This window comes from Marmota monax, unplaced genomic scaffold (genome assembly GCF_021218885.2).
Source record: "Marmota monax isolate L192 unplaced genomic scaffold, Marmota_monax_Labrador192_F-V1.1 WCK01_AAM20220418_F8-fsc00013, whole genome shotgun sequence".
Classification (NCBI taxonomy): domain Eukaryota; kingdom Metazoa; phylum Chordata; class Mammalia; order Rodentia; family Sciuridae; genus Marmota; species Marmota monax.
Window position 1 is genome coordinate 24,836,772 of NW_026692202.1, and position 26,630 is coordinate 24,863,401.

A 26,630-nucleotide genomic window follows, 5' to 3' on the forward strand; every position below is an offset into this window, starting at 1 on the left:
CAAGGGTGCCAAGGTAAAGGCATTTCATGGTCTGTGGAGAGTGTGGACACTACAGGTCTTGCAGACACTTGTGGAAAATGGCCGAGTGTGTCAGGGAGGGTACGTGAGAGTAAGAAGGAAAACCTAGGAGTGATGCAGAAGACGACAGAAAAAGCTCTATGTCCATCAAGCCAAAGCAGGCAGGGCGAGCCCAGGTTAGAGCACATCGTCAGCTTCATACTTAGCCCAGATTTGTTTTCTGATTGAGAACCAGCTTGGAAACAGAAGGGTGATGTCATGGCATTGGTCTCCAGCATTCCTACCTGCCATGGCGGTTCTTTCCCATCTGTTTGGAGTCTATGAAGGCATTCCATTCTGGTTTTCCATCTTCCTGTTTTCACATTACACTTGTGAATGTTCTGTATTTAAATTATGCTGCTTCTTCACAATTTCTCTCATTTTCTTAATTTGTTTTTAATCTCATTTTGGATGTTAGATGACAGAACTCAATCTCTTTGTGACCATACATTTTTAATTTTTTTTCTGGTATGTGGTATTGCTTCAGTATATAATTTTTCTTATATTTTCAGAGGGTTCCAGCACAATCTGCTTCTGTTACTCAGGGCAAAACGTGAGGGGTTTTCCTGTACTCTAGAAGTTCCATGGTGGGAGGTGGGAGTGGGCCAGGAAAGCTTCCCCAGCCTCATGGCTGTTGCCAGGCATTAAAAAAATATGGCACCTCTATGGAGCCTTTTCCAAGTTCCTCCTTCATGAATAGTTGAGCCTCTATTCTTCTTCATCCCCAGGGTGCCCTTTCTGCACGTTGGATTCCTTCCCCAGGCATTACCTCACTCTGTGGATTTGTTCACCTTGAAGGAGTTTGGGTGAGAATTCTGAGTCAGGGTCACTCAGGTCACCCCTTCCCCTGTCCCATCTTCTGTCTCTCCATAGCCCTTAGTGGGTTCCAGGAAGGCCCTAGTGAGAGCCTGAGGGATTCTGCAGGTTTGTGTAGTCTCTGGTAGGCTGTTTTGGGATTTCCAGCCCAACAACAAGGGTCTCTGCCCCTACTGCTTTCCTAAACACCTACAGTCCAGGTCAGGCTGCTGGGGTGAGGTGGTGAGGTGGGTAATGCAGGAGAAGGGGCAGGATTCCCTTTTGTAGATAATCTCTCTGCTCTTCTCTCTCTTACCTCCCCTGTCTTTCCCCTCTCCCCTTTCCTTACATTACTCTTTTGTGAAGGGATTTGGAGATATTCCGAGCCCCCACCTTGCCCCTCTCAGAAGTCCCTCCTTCCCCTCTAGGTTCAAACCTTTTGGGTTCCAGCATTTCAGATCACAACGCTTTTTGGGCCGTCTTCTTTGATGACTCCTAATACATTTTTATAGTTCTCTCCTCTGATCTCCCCTTTGTCCGTGGTCTTCAAGGGCTGGATTCTCAGCTCTCTTCACACTTTTCCTAGGCAATCTCTACTGTTCCTACAATTGAAAAATCTTTTTCTCTTTGGTGAAGATTTCTCTGATACATATCCAGTTCTTAGTTTTCTGCTGAACTTCATACCCGTGTTTCAGGTTGCTTGTTGGAGGTTTAGCAGGTAAATTATATTTGGAAAAGTCCAAAACTAAATTTTTCAGCTTTTCATGAAAAGTTATTCTACCAAAATTAAACAGATGAAGTCCATTTCTCAATAGCCATCCTGAATTTCCTAGCTTTGACTCCTCTATTCTGGCAATCCCAAATGTCTGTCAGTTCTATCACCTAAACTTTTTAAAAACATTTTTAAAGAATCTTTCTTTATCCTTTTGTGCTCTTCTGGTTTAGATACTGTGATCTCTTCCTTGACTCTTGGTCTCTCAAGAATAATTTTCTCAAAAAATGAATCATATTAACTATAGTAGTCACAAATCTCTGGTGGATCTTTATTACTCAGGGCAATGGCTTTCAAACTCTTTGACTTGGCAGTAAAATCCTTTGAGCTTTGCCCCAATATGCATATTTATTTATAGGAAATATATATATATGTAGGTGCGTGCATGTAATAATGACAGTGAAAATCATAATAAGTAATTTTTATAGAGTGCTTTGTTTCTTGCACTGTAACTGCATTTAACTAAATATATTCTTCATTTATTGAAAGCTGTTCATGCAATCATCACAACATGTACAAACATAATTGAAAGATGAATGAGAGAAAAGTCCAGCAAATGCTATTTTAACATTTTTTTTTTAGAAATGGTAGAAATTTTCTGCTCTTAAATTATAGTAGGTTGCATTTGTATTCTAGACACTTAATTGTTGATTGTCTTGCTAATGATAATGGTGTTGTGCTATAACATGATTATAATTTATTAGCATTCTATGTTTTACTTATATTTCATTTCACATGTTGTCTTCGCCCCTGTATTAGAATCTAAATTCTGTGAAGCAGGGATCTTTCTATTTTGCTGACAGCTATTTTTCTGACATCCATAGGCTTCTAGGTACGTAATAGGTGTTCAATATATATTTGTTAAGTGAATGAAAACTTAACTATATTTGTGCATATTATTCTCTTAGAATGATGATTGTTGTTAATGGTAGTGGACATATATTCTTTTTCAAATAGTCTACTTGGTAATTTAAATTTTGGGGAACCTCCATTTTGTCAGATGTGACTAGAAGTTTCTTTCTTTTTATTTATATGTGTGTTTGATGAGGAACTCGTTATAAGTTAGAGAGGGCATCAGTCTACCATTTTTTTATTGTTTGATTTTTCATATTATTAGTATGTCCAATCTATAGTTGATGACTTCCAAGAATTATTTTAAAGTATGTGTTATGAAGGTTAGATTGATTAACTAGAATAGATAATATAATTTATCTACACACAAATACACATCAGAAACACATGATCTACAATATTTCACACTGAAAGTGAACAAATGAATAAGGATGCCACCTTCAACAATTCCATGTATGGAACCTGCCGTCTTCCCCACCTTGTCCCACAGAATACCTCACATATTATTTAGGAGTGGTAACTTCCTCTTATCCGATCCAAATGAGAGAGTGTTAATTCTTTTATTAACTATTAGTAAATATTAATTTTTATTTTTCATGTTAGATAAATAATAATTGGATCAGAAGTTCTGCTTCTACTTTCACTAATTGATTCCACTTCAGTGGCCAAGTAACTCCCATCATATCAACCATCCTGCAAAATAAAGTCAGGGCAGAAAAAGTCAGAAAAGTTTAGTGAGCTATTAAATTTTTACAAAAATTTAAGCTTGTCAGTTTTAGTAAAATTATAAATTAATTTTATGAACATTAATTTTTCACATTAACACTTGATTTTTACTACTGATGTAATTGAGCAATGCTTCAAAAACATTTTAAACAACTAAAGACAAAAGAATTTAGCAGAAAAATAAAGTAGTAAATTAATTAGTCTAGATTAATTTTTTTCTTAAATAAAAATAGTGCTGTATTTTGGATCAATCTATGATATCACTGGGAAAATCTTGTCACTTTGAAACATTTTTTCCCTTTCAGTTTTGCTGGCAAGCAAAACATTGTTCAGAAGTTCACAATCATAAAAGGAAAATGTATTTCTGATCTTTGAATCAAGAGGAGCTTAAATGTCCTTCTTTGACATTCTCTTTTCTTAAAGCTTTATTTGCAAGCCCAGTTTCTTCACATCTGAATCAATATTTTTAACCAGATTTTTTTTGTCTATTTTTACTTGCATGCAATACCTTTTCGATGTATGAAGACCCTTTCTCATTCTGTTAACTTTTGTTGTATATAATCAAACTGTTACCAATGGCATTGTTATGACATTTAATTTTTTCTCCAGACTCTCCCATTAAGTTAAAAACCCAAGGTGGTGGGCTTCTGTATTTTTTCTGAAATAATATATTCCAATAAATTAGTTGTGATATTATAATGTTTCTCGTTTAACTATAAAGGGTTTGTTGGTAGCATTATAGAACATGAAAAGTGATATTTAAAACCAGCTGTTCTATAATTAATATTTATAAAATAATTTTAATATTAATTTAGCTTTATACTTATTATTTTAAATATTCCTTAAAGTCTTTATTTTTCTGTTTTAACATTTTGTTGTTTTGATAAAGAAAACTTGACAAACATCTCTTAATTTAAATAATATAATTCTTTTAAATAGAAATGAGTAATGTTGAAGCATTTGCAACCCAGTGCCAACTTTGAGTTAAGGAGAGGAAAGTTATTTTAAGATGTTTTGCAGAGAAAAGAGTATTTTCAAATAGATATGTTAAATTCATGCCAGACTAGAAAAATCAACCACTAGAAAAACTTAAACATTCATATTACATAACAGACATCTCATAAAATCTCATGCCAAAATGACCAGAAAGCTCAGAAGTTTGTATTTGACTATAACATAAAAATAAATACATTTGATTTTTGCAAAAGCTTTCCAATCATATTATATTCAAGAATGTTAATGAAGATTGAATACCTCTAGAAATTCAGTTGACCTGAACCCTAAAAACGTCAGTGTTTATCCCTTGTAAGGAATTTGGATGAACAGAATTTTAACTGCCAACTTACACTGAAGAGTACATTGACAAGAGCTAAAACCTTCCTTGTAGATAAGTTTGTAATGTCATTTTGGAATTGTATGTATAGTCAGATGTGTCTTTCCTTAATCTTTAAAATTCCTGTTTAGATATATAGTTTTATAATAAGATAATATTATAACAGAGAAATATTTTGAACTTTGGATCCAAAAAATAGATGAGAAACAATTTGTAGTTTAGACAGCGTGAGAATCAGTATAGACAAGATGGAAAGTAAGTTTTTTTTTTTTAAAAAAGGCAGAAAATTGTTGATGCCAGCATTTTTATACTTATTTTGCATCATTTCCAGATTTCTCTCTCAAAACTCTTCTTTCTCCATCCCTCCACCAATGGTCCCCATCTTACATTTACGTGCTCAGGGCCCAAACTGAGTCATCATGTTTTCTCCCACGGTGTCATGGAAGTTTTCACATCTTATGTTTAATTCACCAGCAAATCCGGTTGGTGCTACATTTGTAATATGTTACAAATTTGGCCACTTCAAATTTGACTCTCCTGCTATCGTCTAACTCACTACATTCTTTTTCCTGGACTATTGAAATGTCCTCCTAACAGCACTCTATTTCTACTCTTGCTCCCTTTCTTGCTTTTTTGCACCAGTGAGCAGCTAGAGTGGTTTTTTCAAAACATAAGCCAGATCATTTCACTCCTTTACCATGGCTTCTCATCACAGCTGGGAGAAAGTCTTCACTGTGACCTACAAGGCTCCAAGTCATTAGTTACCAAAAATGTATGTACATGAGAATCACCTGGGGAGCAATGAAGTTATTATGGTGTGGGTATCACCACAAACCAACTGAAATCTAATCTCTGGTTTGGGACCTGAATATTTGTGAATTGTCAAAGTTTTTCAGGTGTTTCAGAGGCACAATGAGAGCTGAGAGCCTTCAATGACTACCCTTCCAACCCCTCTGCTTACCACTTTCCCCTTTGCTCTATCTGACACACCATGTTGACTTCCTTGTTGCTGCAAGTTTGCCAAAGATATTCATGTCTCAGGATCTTTGCACTTGCTACTCTCGTCACTACCACTAGTTTCATGGCTCATTTCCTTCCTCCAGGCAGACCCTTGTTGACCCCTATGTCACCTTTTCGGAGGGGCTTTTCCTGACCATCTTATCTTAAATAAGTGAGCAGCCCACACGTTGCTCTATTTCTTTATCCTATTTTAGTTTTCTTAAGGGCAGTTTTAATATTGTCTGACAATTATTAATTTTTTTCTTTTTTTCACCGTTTTTTTTCTATGAGGCTAAAGAATTTATCTAATTTGTTCGCTGTTCTAGCTTAGGTTTGCACAACAGTTCTTTGCACATTGTCATATAGGACCTTCATGAATATTTACTGAATAAATGAATTAAGCAACAAATGAAGTTTAATTCCATGAATATATGTATAAAACTTATTATGTTATAGATATTGGAGGAGGTTCTTTAGGTTGTGCAAAGAACAAGATGACTGCCTCCCTAGGTGAGAGAGACTGATGTGCCAAAGAATAAAAATAGAACCTAGACTCCAATATGTGCCATAAACAGTGTGCCAGGGACATTTGCACTGACATAGGAAAGTATATACTAGGATTTACAAAGTTACCCAGGTGTGTCAGAGGCATAAGGAGGGATATCAGCACCTTCTCTGGCTTCTCCTCCAACTCTGTTGCCTACTACTGACCCCTTTGCTCCTTCTTATTCACTATATTGAATTTCCTAGTATTTTCTTCTGTTAACATGGAACATACAAATAATTGTTCAACATCTATTTGAAACTTCTTTGTGTCTTCCTTGACTGAAAACACTGGATGCTTTGGGATACAATTTAAATTGTGCCAATCAGATGAATATGTAGAAGACCAGAATTTAGAACTGAGCTAAGTGGGGAAAGAGGCAGTGGTATCTCAACCGTCCATATTACTGGTATGGACTGAGCAGGTAATAACTACATGGCTCTGAAGTCAGCACTTTCTGCATCAAGTTTTTCATCCTTAGATCACTGTGCTTGTCATACTTTGTGCCCCAGGACATAAAATGCTTCATCCGGGTGCTGCTGCCTTTTTAAAAGTAATGTTTGGTGGGAATATCATTCAAGGCTGACGTTTTCCCCTGTGCTTTAAAGATGTTGCTCTCCTGGCTTTTTATTTACATTTTTTCCAATGAGAAAAACCCTCTCATTCTTACCTACATCTGTAAATAATATATCTTTCTTTCTCTGCTTTTAAGATTTTCTTCTCATCACTAGTTTTGCACAATTTGATTATGACATGTGTTGGCATAATTTTCTTCATGTTTCTTGTGCTCGATATTCATTGATCTTGAAACTGTAGACTTATAGTTTTCATCAATGTTGTATTTTTTGAGTCATTATTTCCTTCAAAGCTCCCCTGCCTCTTGAAGTTGTCTTAAGAACTCATTGATTCTCTATTTTTGCTTTTTATTAACATATTTTTCTCTGTGTGTTTCATTTTGGATATTTTCTATAATACTTTTTCAAATTCATTACCCTTTTCTTCCTACAACTTTAATATTCCTTTAGTTGCACACAGTGCATTTTACATCTCATATGTGATAGGCAGAATTCTAAAATTTTGTCTCTCTCCACCAAGATTTTTTACCCTAGTTTCCAGAATTGCGACTATGTTGAGATATCAGTTCCAAATTAGGTAATGTTTTATTGGCAAAAGGTACTTTTCAGATGTAATTTAGTTTACTAGTTAGTTGAACTTGAATCAATTGAATGGAAGATCATCTTGGTAGGCTTGTGTAATTACAGGAGCCTTTAAAAGAAGAGATTTTTTCCCCCAGGATGATAGCAGGAGAGGGAGAGAAATTTGAAGCACATGAAGGATTTAATGAATATTGCTGGCTTGAAGACAGAGCAGGGCACCTCAAAAAATCTGAAAGTGGCCCTCAGCTACCAAGAGTGACACCTGGTTGATAGTTAACAAGAAAATGGGGACTTAGCCCTGTATCCACAAGGAACTAGATTTTGTTAATGATTGAAATGGACTTAGAAATTATTCATTTTTTTTCAGAGACATTGGATAAGAACTTATGTCAACTAACACCATAATTTTAGCTTTGTTAGATCCTTTTTATAGATTTCAACCACGCTCTCCCAGACTTCTGACGTATAGGACTGTGCACTAATAAATTGATATTGTTCTGAGGTGTCAAATTGATAATATGATGTTACACAACAATAGAAAAATCAAATCATTTCCTATATAAATAAACCTGTCTACAGAAGATGGGCAGGGTTAGAATTGAGATTTCATTCTAGATTGGTTTCCCTAGGTGAATCCCTTTCACAGTATGTGATAGCTAGGAATATAGCACCAAGTACATGACAAAATGGGAATTTTCAAGGATTCTGTGTTTTCTGACAGATTTTAGAAACCCAGGAAAATGCTATCTGTCTTAAAGATCTGGGTATGTTGCGTATGACTTTTGCAAGCAAAAAAAAAAAATGAAGACCAAGCAGTAGAAATGATGCTACATCTCAATAGTTTTACTTTCAGAGAAATAGTCATGGAGTGCCAGGATAAATGACCTTCAAGGTGGGGCAATTGTGTGTTCTGATCACTGTTCCCTTGATCTGGAGCATGTGTTATGCCAGGCAGAAAGAAGTCAAGTTGAAATAGCATGCAGCCTATAAAAAGTGAAGATGTATCATAGTGACTCACATTTTGGCATTTTAGAATGTAAAGCAAGCAATTTTTTAGTTGTCTAAATATACATAGTTCAAAGAACAGGCTAAATTACCTTCTCTAATCACTTGAGCAGTTATAAATGACATATTAAATATTTTAAATACCTTTTGTTATTTACAAAAGGCCAATAACTTTTAACTTGCATAACATTTCTATAATATATCATTAAAAATTATGCAAAATATGGAAAGCAATGTATCATTTAAATTACTTAAGAGTAAAGCCATTCACCTTCCCCAACCTTGTGTTTTATTTAAAAAAAAAATTGACTATGAAGTAGCATTTTCTTTAGGAAAATTCATACTCATGTTTGTGTGTTAGTTTTCTGAGGATAATATGAGGGAAAGGAGCAAATAATCTTAACTTTTCTATTCTTTGATGACCAGGTGTTAGTAACAACATAGAGGCCATATTAGCATGATGGTCTCAAGCATCTGTCTGGGCTCAAATTGCAACTCTGCAAAGCTGAGCTATGCAAATGAACAGCTTATCTAAACTCTCTGAGCATTTGGGCATCAGTTTTCCATGACACAGATATCTTTTTTTTGGTTTTGTTTTCGTTTTTTTGTACCTGGGATTAAACCAAAGGGTGCTCAACCACTGAGTCACATCCCCAGCCCTTTTTAATATTTTATTTTGAGGCAGGATCTCACTGAGTTGCTTAGGACCTTGCTAAGCTGCTGAGGCTGATCTTGAACTCCTGATCTTCCTGCCTCAGCCTACAGGGCTGCTGGGATTACAGGTGTGCACCACTGTGCCATGACATAGATACCTTAATCCTACTTTCATTATATGATTGTGCTGAGAATTTACTGAGTTCATTTATGCTAGCACCAGATACATAATAAATGCTCAATAAATGATGGCTATTATTATTATTATTATTATCTCTTAAAAGAACAGGGCTACATTTTTTTGGTTCTCTCCACATTTTTATAAAAGCTATGGATATTACCGTAGAAACAAATATGAATACACAGACATTTTGCATAGCTTTTTAGAAGTTTCACCACCTTATTGAGACTTTTTCATTTCAGATGGCCTGGCTTTTCTGAACAGGATTCTGTGTTTTCTTTCGTCATTAATCATCTCCTTGCCACTCACCATCTGAGGCTTCCAGGCTCCCATTCAAGATTCCTGTACCTTCCCAGTGAGTCACCCCTCCCAGGGACCCATCTTCTGGTCTATTCTTGTTAAGGACATCAACTTTAAACAATCTAAAATCCTATCACATTTCATTAATCCTCATTGATTACACCGAACTCTTAAATTCCCATTTTAAAAATTTAATTCTTATCACCTGGGGGTATGAACTGAGAAGAGGAGATAAGGTGAGGGTGGAGGAAGCAGTCTGGACATATTCAGCCCAGACTGCTTAAGGAGGAGCCATAGTTATGATTCTTTTACTGCCACAGGAATGACTCTCCTGAGGAGAAGCCTTCACAGATGGTGATTGCAAGAGGAAGCTCCATAGATGCCCCCTTTTCAACACCAAGACAGGGCCTGCTTGCTCTGTTTTGGGGAGTTGCTCTCTTTGAGAAAAGAGGAGGCATTATGCTGCTGTAATCACATCCTCACCAGTGAATAATTGCAGAATTTTAAAGCATAGTCCCAATTTTTCAAAAACACAAATTAAAAACTGATTTACTGCAAGGTTGTTTTTCACTTCTGACAGCATCTCTATGTCATAATCTGTCAAACTCCTTCCAGACAAGGAACATGTGTTGCTATGAATGAAAAAGGTGAATCAGACTCCTTCTTTCCTATATTCTCTTCTAGAGACAATCTCTATTTTTTTTTTGTCCCATGGGGAGAATAATGGCACTAATTTGGTACCTATGGGTGCCAACTTTAAGACATTTTCTTTGAGTTCAAAATACTTGTAAGAATTAGGAGTCCAAATGACATTTTTATCATGATCTTAGCCAAATCCAACATTAACTCAGTACATTAAAATGTCTTAACTTCCTTAATTTTCACAGACTGTTATGAGGGATGCTTGGCATTATTATTCACTTATTGAAGCTGAGGCCCACAGAGATTAAGTGATTTCCCCCATGTAACCTACTCAGTAAACAGCAATGCTGGGCTCCAATCTGGCAGTCTGTTTCCAAAGCTGCTTAACCATTTACACCATAGTTGAAACATCCCTCCTGCCACCTAAACAAAACGTCCCTTGCACTCCGTGACAGCACATTATATTACTTCCATTACCTTTAAGATGATTACTTTGATGTCTCCTTTCTGGGCTCTTTTTCCTTTTCCTATTTATTTTTAAGATTTTAATGTCATCCTCATGTGGAGGGAGGTCCATGCCAGCAACGACAGGTTCAACAAGGATGTATGGGCTTGAGGAAGGACTTGAGCAGAGTTCAAAGAGGGTGATTGGACTGTGTGAATCAGATGAATAAATCACATTGAATAAATCAATGTGGGGGGGGTAGGGAGGGGGCATTGCAAAAGGTCCTGTAGGGATAGAAAAGAGGGATCCAGAGTCTTGGCAGACATAAAGTTATATGTAGCAGCCTTAGTAATCAGTCAATACCACTGTAGAGTCAGATACTAGGAAATGGGACCATGGATATTAAAAAAGATCCTGCTACTTGACTTTGCTGGTGAGTTATACCATATATTTAATGAAAAATGATGCAAGTTTTTCTCAGTCTCCTCCCAAAAAAATGAAGATGGGGGAACATTTTCAAATACATTTTAAAAGGTCAGCATTACCTTGAACCAAAGCCAGACAAGAATACTAGAAGAAAAAAAATATAGGCAAATATGCCTGATGAACATACAAAAACAAGCAACATCATAAAACTTCAAACTGAATTCAGTACCACATAGAAGGATCATACACCATGATCAAGTGGGATTTATCCCTGGGATATAAAAATGGTTCAACTTATGCAAATTGATCTATGCAGTATATCACATAAATAGAATAAAAGATAAAGATGATATGTTCATCTCAATGGATGAAGAGAAAGTGACAAAATTCAATATCCTTTCATGATAAAAATCTCTCACTAATTAGTTACAGAAGGAATGTACCCCAATACAATAAATGGCAAGCCCACAGCTAACATTATACTCAATTAAGAGCAGGAACAAGACAAAGATGCCCGCTGTCTTCATTTCTTTCCCATGTAGTGTTGAAAGTCCCTATCCAGTGAAGTTAGGCAAGAAAAAGAAATAAAAATTATTTTAATTAAAAAAGAAGTAAAATTTGTGTCTATTTGCAGATAAAATGCTCATTTATAGAGAAAATACTATTCAAAGAAAAAACTATTAGAACTAATAAATAAATTAGATATAATTACAAGATAAAAAATGTGAAAATCAGTTGTGTTTCTGTATATTAACAATGAACTATCAGAAGAAGAAATCAAGAAAACAGTTTTCTTTACAATAACTTCAAAAAAGTATTAGGAATAAATTTAACCAAGAAGGTGAAAGATTTGTACATTAAAAGCTATAAAACATTGATGAAATAAATTGAAAGAGACACTAATAAGGCTATCTAATGTTCATGAAATGGAAGAATTAATATTGTTAAAATGTCCATGCTACTCAAAATAATCTACAAATTCAGGGCAATTCCTATCAATATTCCAATTATTATTATTAATTTTTTTACAGATATAAATAAAGCAATCCTAAAAGGTGTATGGGACCACAGAAGACACCAAATAAAACAATTCTTGACAAAAAGGACAAAGCTGGAGGCATCACACTACCTGATTTTATAGTACAAGGCCACAGTAATCAAATCATGGTACAGCCAGGTGCAGTGGTCTACAAATGCCTATAATCCCAGCAGCTCAGGAGGTTGAGGCAGGAGGATTGTGAACTCAAAGTCAACCTCAGCAATTTAGCAAGGCCCTAAGAAACTCAGCAAGACCCTGTCTCTAAATAAAATATAAAAAGGGGATGAGGATGTGGCTCAGTGGTTAAATGTCCCTGGGTTCAATCCCCAGTACCACATGTACAAACAAACAAACAACAACAACAACAAAAACAAAACCACACACACACACACACACACACACATATACACAAACCCCCCAAACATCATGGTACAAAAATAGACATGTAGACTAATGGAACAGAATAAACAGCCCAGAAATAAATCCACACATCTGTGGCCAATTGGTCTTCAACAAAGGTAATAAGAACACATAATGGGGAAAGAACAGTCTCTTCAATAAATTATGTTAGGAAAACTGGGCATTCACTTTCAGAAGAATGGAAATAGATCATCATTTCACACCATACACAATAATCAACTCAAAAATGGCAAAAGACCTGAGAATAAGATATGAAACTGTAAAACCAGTAGAAGAAAATCTAAGAAAAAAATCTTGCCTTTGGTTTGGGATGTGACTTTTTGGATATGACTCCAAAAGCACCAGCAACAAAAGTGAAAACAGATAAAGGAATTACATTTTTTAAAAAAAGCTCTAAAAAAAATTTCAACATTCTGCTCAGCAAAGGAAATATTCAGCAAAGCAAGGAGGCAACCCCAAAAATGGGAGAAAATATGTGCAAACCATAATTTGATAAGGAGTTAAAGCCCAATATATAAGGAACCCAAAGCATGCAATAGTAAGAACATTCAAATTAAAAATGGCAAAGGACCTGAAAAGATATTCCAAGTGGCTGACAGTTCTATGAAAAAAATTACTCAATCAGTAATTATCAAGAAAAGGCAAATTAATATCACAGTGAGATATCACCTCAGTCATATAGAATGGCTATAAGCAAAAAAAAAAAAAAAAAAAAAAGGAACCCTTCTTCACTGCTCAGGGGAATGTAAATTAGAATGGCCACTATAGAAAACAGTAAGGAAGTTCTTCAAAGAATTAAAAATAGAATAACCATATGACCTAGACATTTTGCTTCTGGTTACATGTCCAGAGAAACTGAAATCAGTGTGTTGAAGAGATATCTATACTTACATATTCATTGCCGCATTATTCACAATAGCAAAAATAGGGAATCAACCTAATTGATGGATGAGTGGATAAAGAAAATGTGGTGCATGTGCATATGTGTATACACACATAATCATGTACACATGTATATAAAATTTAACACAATTCTTAAAAATGAGAAGGAAACTATCAATTGTGGCAATATGGATAAACCTTGGGGACATTATGCTAAGTGAAATAAGCCAGATACACACACAAAAAAGTGCTACATTACTTTACTTGTGCATGAAATTAAAATAGTTGATGAGGAGATGTCGGTCAAGGGTACAAAGTTTCAGTTAGACAGGAGGAATAAGTTATATTCCTATTATAGAGTGTGGTGATGACATTTAATAGTAATGTACTGAATACTTGAAAATTATAAAGAGTAGATTTTAAAGGTTTTAACCAAAAAAATGATAAGTATGTGAAGTGATGGACATGTTAATTTGCTAATTAGCGTGATTTGGTCATTTCACAATGTATACATGTATCAGAACATCACATTGTACACCATCAATATATACAGTTTTTATTTGTCAATTATACTTTAATAAAGGTGGATGGAAAAAAGATCCTGTCACAGGTTCCCAACTCACTGTTGTTTTTTTTTTCACTCTGCTTCCTTACGAAAGCTTACTTGCCTGAAAATCTGATTCTCTGAAATGCTACTGCTAGAATTGTATGACTCCTCCTATTGACTTTTTTTCCCACCCTGCCTTGTCTACTACCTGATTCACTCAACACTTAAGTTCTAGTAACCAACTCATCTACATGCCGTTCCCAGAATGGTCCCTTTGACATACCTTGATTTGGCTATGCTGCTTCTGTTTGGCTCTTTTCCCTCTTGGAAAGAAAATAAAGAAGAACCCTACAGAAGCTCTTCCTTATTCTTTTTAGTGCATCAAACATTTATTGAATACCTACTATATTTCTGATTTTGTCTTAGGTGCAGGAAATTATTCAGATGATCAAGACACCTCCAACATTCTGTAAGAGGAAGCAGGAAACTAGAAAGGAAAACATTCTAATCCAATAAAAATATGCCTAGGAGCAAACTCTGATGCACAGCAGATGATGATGTTTGTCTTGACCTTAAATCCAAACCAGGTGATAAAGTTTGTTGGAACCTTAAATCCTGACCATTTCTTTTGTTAAGAAATTTAGTGTTAGTCAATTGTCACTAGAATTCAGTCTCCAAGGACCATATCTGGGTCTTCACCATTGTATCAAGAAACCATCACAATTCCTGTGATGCAGCAGCAATAGCATCAGGAAGCATTTATTAAATAAGCATTCATGTCCAGAGAGCACTTTACAATGTCAGCATGCTCTTCGATTGTCAGCTCTTAAGCTTCGTTTGTGAAAAGGACCCAGGAAATAGATACTCAAGGAATACCAGTCAAACTTTCTAGAGGCTCTTCTGTGAAAGTGGTGGTGGGTGAGAGGTGACATGAAAGCCAGTTCTGTGTGAAGCTTTTGCTTGGAGGCCCCTGGAATTAAACCGAATTAAACTTCCATTGCTGCGTGTGATGGAGTGTTAGTTTGTCTAATGAGCCCTTGTATGTTCCATCTTTTTTCCCATTGTCTTCAGCTGGGGGAGATCTGAGGCAGGAGAATGTGTGAAAACAGGGACTTTAGAGACTGAAGGCTCACAACATAAATGAAACATTACTGAAAACATTGCCTAGGGCATCTTCCGAAGCCTGGCAGGTGAGGGATAAGAGGAGAAGAAGAAGTAAGGGCCAGTAAAGGCTGAGAGGTTAGTTATTCGCTACCACATGTCTATACTCTGGTGAGAGTGTTCAATTATATAGTGTCCTGATTTAAATTTGTTTTAAAATCAGAGATGGAATTCTCAGAAGAAAGATTATCAATTTGCTTATTTATTAAAAGTCAAGCAAGGTATGGCTGAAAATGTTGAACTAAAATGTAGACTATCTAAGGTAAGCCATGCTGAACCGTTGTTGCTCAAGGGACTCTGTGCGCTTAGCTATTATTGTCGGTGCATGCCATCAGCTGAGTGACACCTTTCTCTCCTCTGGCCTTCTGCTCCACTGGCTTGTTGCCATTATCCGTTCTCAAGGTTAAGCTATGAATAAGTGTGTTGTCAGTTGGAAGCCTGAGTGTGAGAATCTTTCCCTTCGGGTCCTGAATAACGTTCCCTGGCAATCCAACCCTGTGTTTTCACTTATAAAATCAACAGATTCTCGTACTTTTATTTTCTTATCTACAGAGCCTCAGTTTCTCCATCTATTAAATGGAAAAAAAATTTGATTTCTAAATTTATCTTCAGCTCTGACATCCTAAAGCATCTATGATATAACCATTCTATGAAGAGGACCTAAGGAGGTCATTAGTGGGCCACCTAATTTAAGTAGGAAATAAGTTTCTGAAAAGGCTTATATGCAGAAAGTTATATTTTAAACATGCCCCAAATGGTTTTTGGAGGAGATTTTTAGTGACTGGCTTTAGAAAGTTCTTTTTCCAAATTCACCTAATTTGATGAATTTGGGTAGCTTGACTTAAACCACTTATCTGTATTTTTTGGTCTATAAAATATATATTTGTTTCAACATGTGTTTGTTAAATGATAAAAGCATCAATAAAGCCCTTTCTTTCTATGGTGCTGTATAGGAATCATTTGAAAAGAGTCAAACATACAGTATTTGCCTCTGGGAAAGAGTCTGATACAGCAGTTGCATGTTTAGGTAAACAAAGGGCAAAACCTAGTTCTTAAGTTACAATATTTAAATTGAGAACAAGGAACAGTAAATACAGGAAGTGTGACTCTCAAAGAATTTTTATTTAGTGGAAGGGAAAAATTACCAAAGAGTGTGGCATAGAGGATATTGGATTTATGAACCACAGGGGGAAGGGGAGAGATCTCATCAATTTGAGAGAAGGTGGCTTGGGCACCAGATGACACTGGAAAACTTGAAGACAGATATGGGATTAACTTTTTTCTTGCAAAATAATGGTACTCCCCAAAGACATCCATGCTCCTATCCTTGGAACCTGGGAACATGTTACCTTACATCACAAAAGAGACTTATATATGTGATTAACATTAGGACCTAGAAATGGGAAGATTATTTTAGTTTATCTGGGTGAGATCAGTCTAATACCACAAGTCCTTAATATTGAAGAAACTTTCCCAGCTGTGGTCAGAGAAACAGATTTGATCACAAAAGAATGGTTAGCGTGATATGCTATTGCTGTGAGCCAAAGGATGCTGGCAGTTTCTAGAAACTGGAAGAGAAGCAGATTCTTCTCTGAAGCCCCCAGAAATGAATATAACCCTATAATTCTAACAACATCTTGATTCAGTTGATGAAAATGGAATTGACTTTTTAAAAAAAATATGTTTAGTTGTAGATGAACTTTGTTTACTTAGTTTTTTTATGTGGTACTGGATTGAACTCAGTGCCTCATGCATGCTAGGAAAGCGCTCTGCCACTGAGCCACAACCCCAGCCCAGAATTGGACTTCTGACCTACAGAAGTAAAGTTAGACCTCTATTGTTTCAAGCAACTGAATATATAGGGATTATTTTATAGCAGCAGTAGAAAACTAATATACTTATTGAAGTGCATATTCACATAAACAAAACTGACAATTTAATATCAAAATGATTTTGCAAAAAATAAAATTTCATACTCAAAACCTTTTATGTTATGCTTCATTGAAAACGTGTTTATGTCTGCTAAAGCTTTATCCAGATAAAGATAAAAATTGGGTGCTACTTAGTTTCTCTGCCTGCCTATGATCTTTCAACATGAGATGTTGGCTGACTCTGCACTCTTCTTGGCCCTTCCTTGGCCCTTCCATTGCCAAGCTGCCTTAAAAGCCTTTCAATTTGTATCTTGCTATTTGAGTCATTTTTGCTAAGGGTTCATTTCCAAAGGAATAGACAGAGGTTTATTTAGGAAAATAGATACATATTCAAAGGGGAATGGGGACAATTGCAAGATAACTTCGGGGTAAAGCAAGGAATATACACATTCAAGGGAGAATGTGGGCCCTTTCCAGAGGCAGAGACAGCCTTGTTAAGTGTTTTAAGATTTTAATGGAGGGCAAGATATTCCAATCAAGAATTCCTGCTTAACTTTATCATGTTTATTTTTTAAATATATATTTTAAATGACCTCAATTTCTTGGTTCCTAGTTCCTGCTCCTTGTATTCAGAATGCTCTTGGCCTTGAAGATTGAAACAAGGAATACAGGTCTCAGCTGACCCCATTTTGTGTAATTTGATATGAAAGCATCATCATTGTAGGGATGCTTAGGTATTGAGACCATCAGGCATACATTGTCCATAGATTCTTTCTAGGACTCCCACTTTAGGGACAATGGATGACAATCTCAAATGGTTCCCTTTACTCTCATCAAAAGCAGGTATAGTGCCAACCTAAGCAGTCTGGAGTGGAGTCAACCAAGGCCTCAGTCTTGCACTACTCAGTCCCAAACTGAGGGTAGTTCCAAAATAATGGATTCCTGCAACCTCATATAAAATCTCTGTATAAAAACAGAAAGAGAGTGAACTGTTTGTTCCCACCCATCTGGCTGTATCAGTGAATGCTGGGAGCCTGATAAACATACAAAAGACTTACAACATTATCTCTGTAGTGAATTCCACCACCCACTTCAGTCACACTTATTTTATTTACAAGAAACAGAAGCCCCCTCAAAGTATCTTGTTTTTTTATAGGTGATTATCAAAGCCAGAGATAAAGTTTCAAGGAAGTCCTAAAAAAGCTGAACAACTAGCCTTAGAAATAACAGACTTGGGGGCAGCTTTAGGGAGCTCAGCAATTAGTTCAGTGACTTTCTAGTGTTCATTATTCAGCTTTTCTTTCTCATTGTCTTACAATCATCTAAGGCTTTCAGCATCCCAATGAAAACTTCTAGAAAAGGAATGGAATTCTTCCATGCCCCACCCCACCGTATGGTCCTTGGAACAAACATCTTGCTTGGGAAATGGAATAAGGATGGTTGCTTAAGGCTGGACCTTTATCAGGGCCCATGTCTGGGATAGTGCCTATAGAAGCTGCTTTTGGTGGAACAGATCAGTGGGCCATGTGCAGGCCACATGTCCCACTCCTGCTTCTCCTCCTCAGGCCTTGCTTTCCACTTCAGCCTCTTGCTCTCAAGAGTTACCTCATTGTTTTGCTTGGTTATCCCACTTTAACCCTACCATGCCTTTCAGGATACAGCTTCCAGTTTCCTCTTTAGATACAGATAAGAAAGAGGTAGTATGTCCTGTCTCACCTTGGGCCCTGTGACTTGTCTTGTCCTTACCATCATTGGGAACTATAAGGGGTAGGGTGCCTTTGATTCCTTCATTTTTCCTAAAACAGCTCCACTATACTGCAACTATGACCCTATTTTGTGCCTTAAAAAGATCATTCTGGGTGTTCTATGATGAATAAAACCACAAAGGAACACTTGACAAAGTAGCATGCTATTTTAGAGGTCAAAGGGAGAGAGGATTGGACTAGGGTTGTAGATGTAGAAGTCATGAGAAGTGATCAAATTCCATGTTTTGTGAAAATCAAGTAAATAGTATTATTATTATTATTTTTTTTTTGTAAACTAGATGTGCGGGTGAAAGAAAGAGCTGAGTTACTAATAATTCCAAGTTTTAAAAAAATCTATTTGAGTAAATACTGATGCAATTTGCTTAGTCAAAGGATAGTTGTGAAGGAAAAAGTTTGATAGGAGAGAATGAACTCAATTGAGCCCTTGGTAGCATTTAACATATGTGATTGCTCCTTTCTTGAAACATTTTCTTTATTTGGCTTTGGGAAACACCTCCTCTCAGTTTTTTTCCTGCCTTACTCACCATTCATTCTGTTTCATTCCTGGATCCTCCCCCTCTTCCTCATCCACAAAGATTGTAGTAACACAAATTTGGTTCTCATTTTTTCTGTCCATGTTATCCTTCATCTCAAGAATTTAAATACTAACTGTGTACGGATTATTTCTAAAATTATGTCTCCAGCCCAAACATCTCCCTGTAATTCTAGAATCATATATGTGACTTTCTCAGTATTTCAACTTAGATCTAATAAATATCTCAAATTCTTGAATCCATTTTTTTTTTCAAGCAAAGATTGATATATCTCAATGTGTCCAGGTATAATGGAGTGGACTTTTCTGTTTCCTGCAACTATATCCTTAGATTATACTGGGAGCTTCTCCAAATTCCCTACATTTTTAGTGTATAAGCTCACTGGTTATGGTTTTCCCTTGGCCATTATATCTGAGATTTGTTTCATGGAAGCAATAGTGCTAGACAGCTTTATTAAGACTTTTTAAAATACTACTTATTCTATAACTAGTCTTCCAAAAGTGCTTTCTTGTAGAAGAAACATGATTGATGATGTGCTGCTATGGAAATGTCTTCACCAGGCTGATTTTGCTGAAAAAATTTTCAATTTCTTCTTCATGGTTATTAGGAGTAGCTATGGGTATTTGATAATGTCCTCAAATATTCATATTTGGAGTCTCAACTGGTTTATTTCTCTAATTGACTTTAATATTGAATAAATTATTTTTAGCATATGAATTGTGGGAGGTAGGTTGTTTGGTGAGAAGTATTTTTTAATAAGTTGATAATTTTCCTTCATAATAGGTGGTCCTATTATTCATATTTGAATTCTACACGGTATTAAGTTCAAGATAGAGTTCAAAATATAACTCCAGAAGTCACTCTGATTGCCAGTGGGGTGGAGGAGAGAGGCATGGACTTGGGATTCAGAAATATCTAGATTTACACTCTAGCTCTGCTACTTACCAATTGTGGGAACTTGGGTTGGTTGTATTTTTCTTCAAGCATAGTTTCCTCTGCTATATACAGGAGATAATAGCTACTCTTGCAGTGAGAGATCACTCAGTTGGAATCTGTAGCAGGCTAGCACACTGGGTAGCACTGGGTTATTCCCTTTCCTTCCCCACTTCCTTAGTTTTCCTTAGAAGTCATCCTACAGCAAGTTCATTCAGATTTCGGGGTGGGTTTTTTTTGTTTTTTGTTTTTTTTTACAGGGCTACTTTAGATTTCTATGCTTCTTGTTTAGCTCTTTCAACTTATGTTACAAAATGATATAATTGATAACTAATAATTAATATTTAAATCTTTTGAAGCAGAGGTGCCAGTTTAAATCTAAATTACTTTCTCCTTAGGATTCTAGAGGGGTTTGGTGGAGTTTTGCTTTATCAAACCAAAGACCTCCAAGAAAACAATTCAATCTATGTGAGGGAAGATGGTGATGAAGGTCTGGTTTTGGGTCTCTGGGTTAGGGCCTAAAGGGGCCTTGGGAAAATGGAATGTGGCACTCTGAGTCCCAAACAGGGTTTGATCATGGATGGCTTTTTTATTTTTCACTGTTTTTTTTTTTTTAAAGAGGGTTTTTATGCTTTGCACAAGTTGGAATACTGTTTCTTATTATATAATCTTGGGCCAGGAATAATTTAACTGAGCAGTAAAAATGAATGATATTCATGCTAATATTAAAGTACTACTCTTTCGTCTGTAATGTTTTACAAGATAAAATTTGTTCTTATCTAACATTTTATAGTATTTTAATTTCCATTTAAACTTACAGATCATGGTTATTGTTTGTCAACCAATTAACATGCACACATGACCCCTATGTTAGTTGGGTTTCTGGCTGTACTTATACACTTGTATGTTTCCTTATTAAACAACTATTCCCAAATTTTCATCAGACACTGTTCCATAACAAATCACTTTATTGAGTGTATAAAAGTTTGTTTATCTCTATTTCCTATTATTACTTTTTAGAAAGTATTCTTTTAATATTACATCTAATTCTTTAGAATCTGAAAAAAATTTCCTTGCTTTTAAAAGACTGTCATGGTTAAACCATCTCACAGCTTTAGATCTTGACTTGAAATACAGACATTTCCCCCCTCTCTGTCACTTCAAAGCATTGGCTACACACTCAGAAACTGAAAGGATAAATTGGGCTGCACAACCTATACTGAACAGAGAAGGAACAAATTCCATCAATACTAGCCCACAAAATAGCTTAAATTTATTGGATATCGTTACAAATTAAGTAAGCATGATTAAGCAACAGGTCTCATGTTTCTTTTTGTTGAAAGAGAAAGAGTCATAGTGACCTCAGGAGGTGAGTCCATGTTATTGAGATTAGCTAAAGACACCTTCTTTTACACAAAGAAAAAAGAGCAGAGATTGCAAGAGGTCTTGGGAAATCTTAAACATCTTAAAACATATTTTCAAATTATGGTACTTAGAGTTGTGTTTTCTTCATTGAGTCTTCCTTAGAGAAATACAGTAGTTTTTAATCCTTACAATCACCTGGGAAGCTTGTAAAAAAATGTTCTGATACTCAAGTAACACCTCAGATTAATCAGAATTTTCCCATATAATCTAGTATGCTAGCATAAACAAGGGCCACTAGCTTTAGAGTTGAATTCAACATTCATTCATTCCTGAGGATAACAGGCAAATATGTCTTACAAGGTATCCAGTGGGTTTTTCCATAGCTAACCTGATGGCTTGCCTCAGGGATTCAAAAATTTAAGTAGAGATGTTTCTAAACACTTCCTCAATGGATTTCCTGAAATATTAATGATCTCCTAAAGAGAGCTGCTGGTAGCATGCTAGTAACAGAAACACAGTTCATTCCCTCCTCTTTTAATATTATTCACTTGGTGAATTCAGATTCACATCTTGAGCCATTCACCCATACAACGAAAACAACTGGTCGAAGAAAACTACATATATATCCACTTTACAGCTGATGTGCATCCTTAACAATTTCTTCAAGCTGCTCTGGGGGCTACTATGTCCTGTTATGGGAGGCTTTTAGCCAAATTAGTTAATTAAGGCTCATTAGGAGATTCAAAATGGATTGTCTATTTTGCTTTAATCTCACTCTCCTACATCTCCATTAGTTTTCAGGTGTGAGAGGGAAGAGCAAAGCAGATGAACAGCATAGGGAGGGAAATTTAGTGTTGACAAGAGCATGGCTCAGTGCATTCAGTCTTCCTGAATTCAGGAAGACTGATTTCATCACATCACTGTAAAGTAAATCAAGGATCTTCACACACTCTGCTCTACAATGCAAAGATCTTGACTTTTAGGCCTTGACTTTATTTTTAAGTAATAAGAAACCTTTATTCCAAATTCATCAGATTTAACATTCAACATTTTCAAAGGGGAGTATTACTCATTTAGGAAGCTGAGAAACTGTGGGTCCGGGTTCAAGTTAGAAGCAGCAAACAATTAAAAGGAGCAAATTATATTAACAGTGAATTAAAAGGTAATTTTGAGTGAAGGAAACTGTTGGAGACTTTAATAAAATTCTAACCAGTTCTCTGAAGTAATGGTGGGGGCTTCTATAGCAAGTATTTCCTTAAAAGAGTTGAAATTAGGAAATATGGAAGTTCAGTAGAGCAATCCCTGAGTACTTGAATCATTCTGATTGGAATCATTTAGCCTCACTATGGGAATCTGCTACCATGGTGCTTTTGACAGGGCACAGCTTTGAAAACTGTTTTGTTTTCGGAAAAGCACTTTTGTCTTCCCAATAATTGTGGCTGAAGACCTATAGCTGAGACCCAGCAGCCACTACAGGAACCAGAACAGGACAAGGCTCAGCAAGTTAAAGAAGTAAAGGCTCCAGCTCAAACTGAAAGAACAGATAAAAGAGGAGTCAGGCTGGGCTAGGTAAACTCATTCTTAATGGCTTCCATTGCTGGTTCTGACTCTTTGTCTTATTTGAGGCTTACTTGACTTTTTCATAGTTCTGCCAGTTTCACCTCTGCCACCCCCTTGGCATACTCACCTGGATCACCTCCCTTTTTCCCCTGTCTCTCCCATACATCCTGCACTCCTTTCTCCCAAACTTGCAATCCTATTCTACATTCTTCCTTATGCTACTCACTAGCCAACATCTTTATATATCTTTTTTTTTTTTTTGTACCAGGAATTGAACTCCGAGGCACTCACCCACTGAGCCACATCTCCAGCCCTATTTTGTATTTTTTTAGACACAGGGTCTCGCTGAGTTGCTTAGTGCCTCACCATTGCTGAGTCTGGCTTTGAATTGGTGATCCTCCTGCCTCAGTCTCCTGAGCCGCTGGAATTACAGGTGTGCAACACCACGCCCAGCACATCTTATATCTTGACGCTCGTTTGTTCTAAGACTCTTTACTCTACAGTGAAAGTCCTGTATCTATTCCCTTTCTTCATCTCTTCCAACTTCTGTTAGTCTCCATTTACTCAGGAGCAAAGTTAGGAATTTCTATCAAATTACATGAAAAGTTAGTTTTCATTTCCCAAAAGTGGTTTAATTAAGCTTCTGTTTTTACTATGGTTATGAAGGCCTTTTATCTCTATCCCTGTGTGCATCATGGCAAAAAAACCACTGGCAAATAAATGGAGATTTTTCTAGTATGTAAAATCACTATACTCCTGGGGCACTGGGACAGCAAGGGACAATCAGCATGCAAAACATCCTGTAATTACAAATAATAATTACATGTGGGAATGTTTAATTTTCTATGTTTTACAAAATATAACATCTAAAATAAATCTAAAGCTGAAGTCTCAGGTCTTGGAGAAGTTATGTCAAATTTAGTCAACGTCAGTCTATGGATAAGTGAGATTTTTAATAAAAAGGTTGGACCCGGCAACACTTCTTCAGACTGAATAATATTTTCTGCCTGAGCAACATTTCTGTCCACTGAAAGACTATATCAAAAGTTCAGACTTTTGGATAAATTTGAAGAACTGTGTGGTTCAGGATTATGTCAGATATTTTATTGAGAATTTTGTGTGTTGTGTGACTCAGAGAGGAAAAGGCATGCTATTGTAGCTAAAATATCATTCATCTGAACTATATTCAATAAGGTATAATTGGAATTGTGGTTCTTGATAGCTTTCAGGAACAAGAGTATTGGGCCTTTTAAACTTCTGAGTCCATATGGTAAACAGAATATCTACCATTATAAAGTAGACATTTTAAATTTATAGTGCTCATACAAAATTTCAACTCTACAGTGTTTAATTTTCTATGCTTTACAAAATATAACATCTAAAATAAATCTAAAGCTGAAGTCTCAGGTCTGGGAAAAGTTATGTCAAATTTAACTACAGTTAAGAAAGTTCAAGAATAACCTTTCCATGGAAAGCTGGAGTCCAACATAAATATTAAACATTAGTGTTTCAAAGTTTAAAGATCTCACACTTTTACAGATTTTCTTAATTAAGCAATTCTAGTAGTTTTTATAGTCCCTAAAAAAATAAGCAAAAGCCTGACATTGGTACTTGGCAGAACTGAAAATTGTTTGTTTTTGTTTTTCTCTTATAGGGGTAAAAGGTAACAGAGAAGTCCTAGATTCACAAAATGGATTTTCTTCCAGATAATAAACAGAAACGCAATCCTCTTTATTCAATTCTTAATCATTCCAGGAGGGGTAAGCCTGATTTTTCCTTTGTTGTGATATTAAAGGAGGCCAGTTTAGGGTTTAAAAAAAAAAAGAAAGAAATCCTATTGCTTTAAAAAAATCTTGTATCATTCAAAGATCAAACTTTGAATAGTGATTCACATGTTATTTAGAAATCTCTGATTCCTTTATTCTTAATAAAAATCCCATCTTCCAGCAATAATTTTCAATGTTTATAATTTGTGTTATTAAGCTTTCTTAATAATGTTTATAATAAAACACAGGGGAATATCTTTTCTAAATGCTGCAGGATGAATGGTTGACAAGACATTAAATATATCATTTAATTTTGGGTTTTATTTAAAGTATTCGGGGAGTTTCCACATTAATCTTAACCACAGGTTCTCAAATTATACACTCGTTTTCATCTACTAGCAGTATTGACATCACTCAGGCCGTGGTTAGAAATTCAGTTTCTCAACTACTACCCAAGAACAACTCAACCAAAACCTTTTAGGAGGAACCTAGTAATTCGTATTTTCATAAGTTTTCTAGGTGATTCTGTTATGCACTAAAGTTTGAGAAATGGGTAGGCATGTCTGTCAATTCATTAATTCACTCAATACATATTTATTGATACCAAATATATGCCAGATATTGCTTTAAAGTGATTTGAAAGAATGGGAGGCAAAGGAAGTGACAGAATAAAGGAGGTCAAGGTAGCATATTTGGGTCTTATTCGGAAATTTGTCAAAATAAAAAATGCCTGGATTCCACCTGATGTCCCCTGAACCACCCACTACCTTCCTTGTATTAACCATGCTTCATCCATGGAATAGATAGGTAGCATGGTGAAAGCGTTATTAGCATCTGATGACAATACAAAATATGGATGAAAGATACTTCTTCATGGGCTCCATCTGAATACAGAGTATGCAAGAGAATCCATTGTTTGAGATCTAATTTGTCAGCAAGCTCGTCTATGACATTTGTAGCAAGGGAAAGGAAGCAGAAATAAGGGGGTTTCTAAGTGATGGATGTTAGTCTCCAAGGTTACTTAACTCTGGATCAATTTTAGACTGTAGAGGTTTACAAAACTCTTCCCATTACTTAGGCACAAATCACAGGGCTTTGGCAGTGCACATGTAGAGTTTTAGAAGAGGACCTTAGGTTCCAGCCAGATGGGACCATCATTTGTTTTCTGAATGTTTCTGGCCTCCTTCCATTTATAATTAATTGATTTTGATCAACCTCTGTCTGCTATCTGGAATGCCTTCACTTCATTTCTACTTGTCAAATTGCCATAAATTCACTAAAGTTTAATAAAAAATATCCTGTAGTGGTCCAAACCATCTGTCCCCCAAGTAGTACAATGTCTCTTTCCTTCATTGTTCCCACATTTGGTATTATTTTTGTTTTTTGGTATTATTTTTGTTTTTTGGGCACCAGGTACTCACTGACTCATGTGCAGAAATACAAACATTTTCCTGTTACTGAGGTTAACTCCTTTATTGGCCATTAAGTAGCTCTAGAAAACACTTGATTTTGCCACTCTATTGCTTCTCAAATTGGGCCTTAAATTTGGTCAATTAAAGTTGGGCACCAGGTTTGGTGTCTCCTTTTTAATGTTCTCTTTCCTCTATCTCAGCATGTAGAAGGGAAACACAGGGCCCTCTGGAATTTGGCAAGAAGGTGCACCTGGTTAGCTTTATGGGAAATCTCCCTGTGTCTTTCTGCAGGCATATCTGCCTGATGTAGCTCATCATCTGTTCTCTTGGCATGGTTGTGGCTCTTCCCCCTTCTTCTTCTCCTCTGCTCTCAGCAGTGCCATGATCCTCTGAGGCTCACTGGTGATGCTGTCTCCTGACTTTGAGTTGTGCTTTGCAGCTTTGCTAGGGGGTGCCTTTCCCACGACACAGCATTCTTTGAATAGAT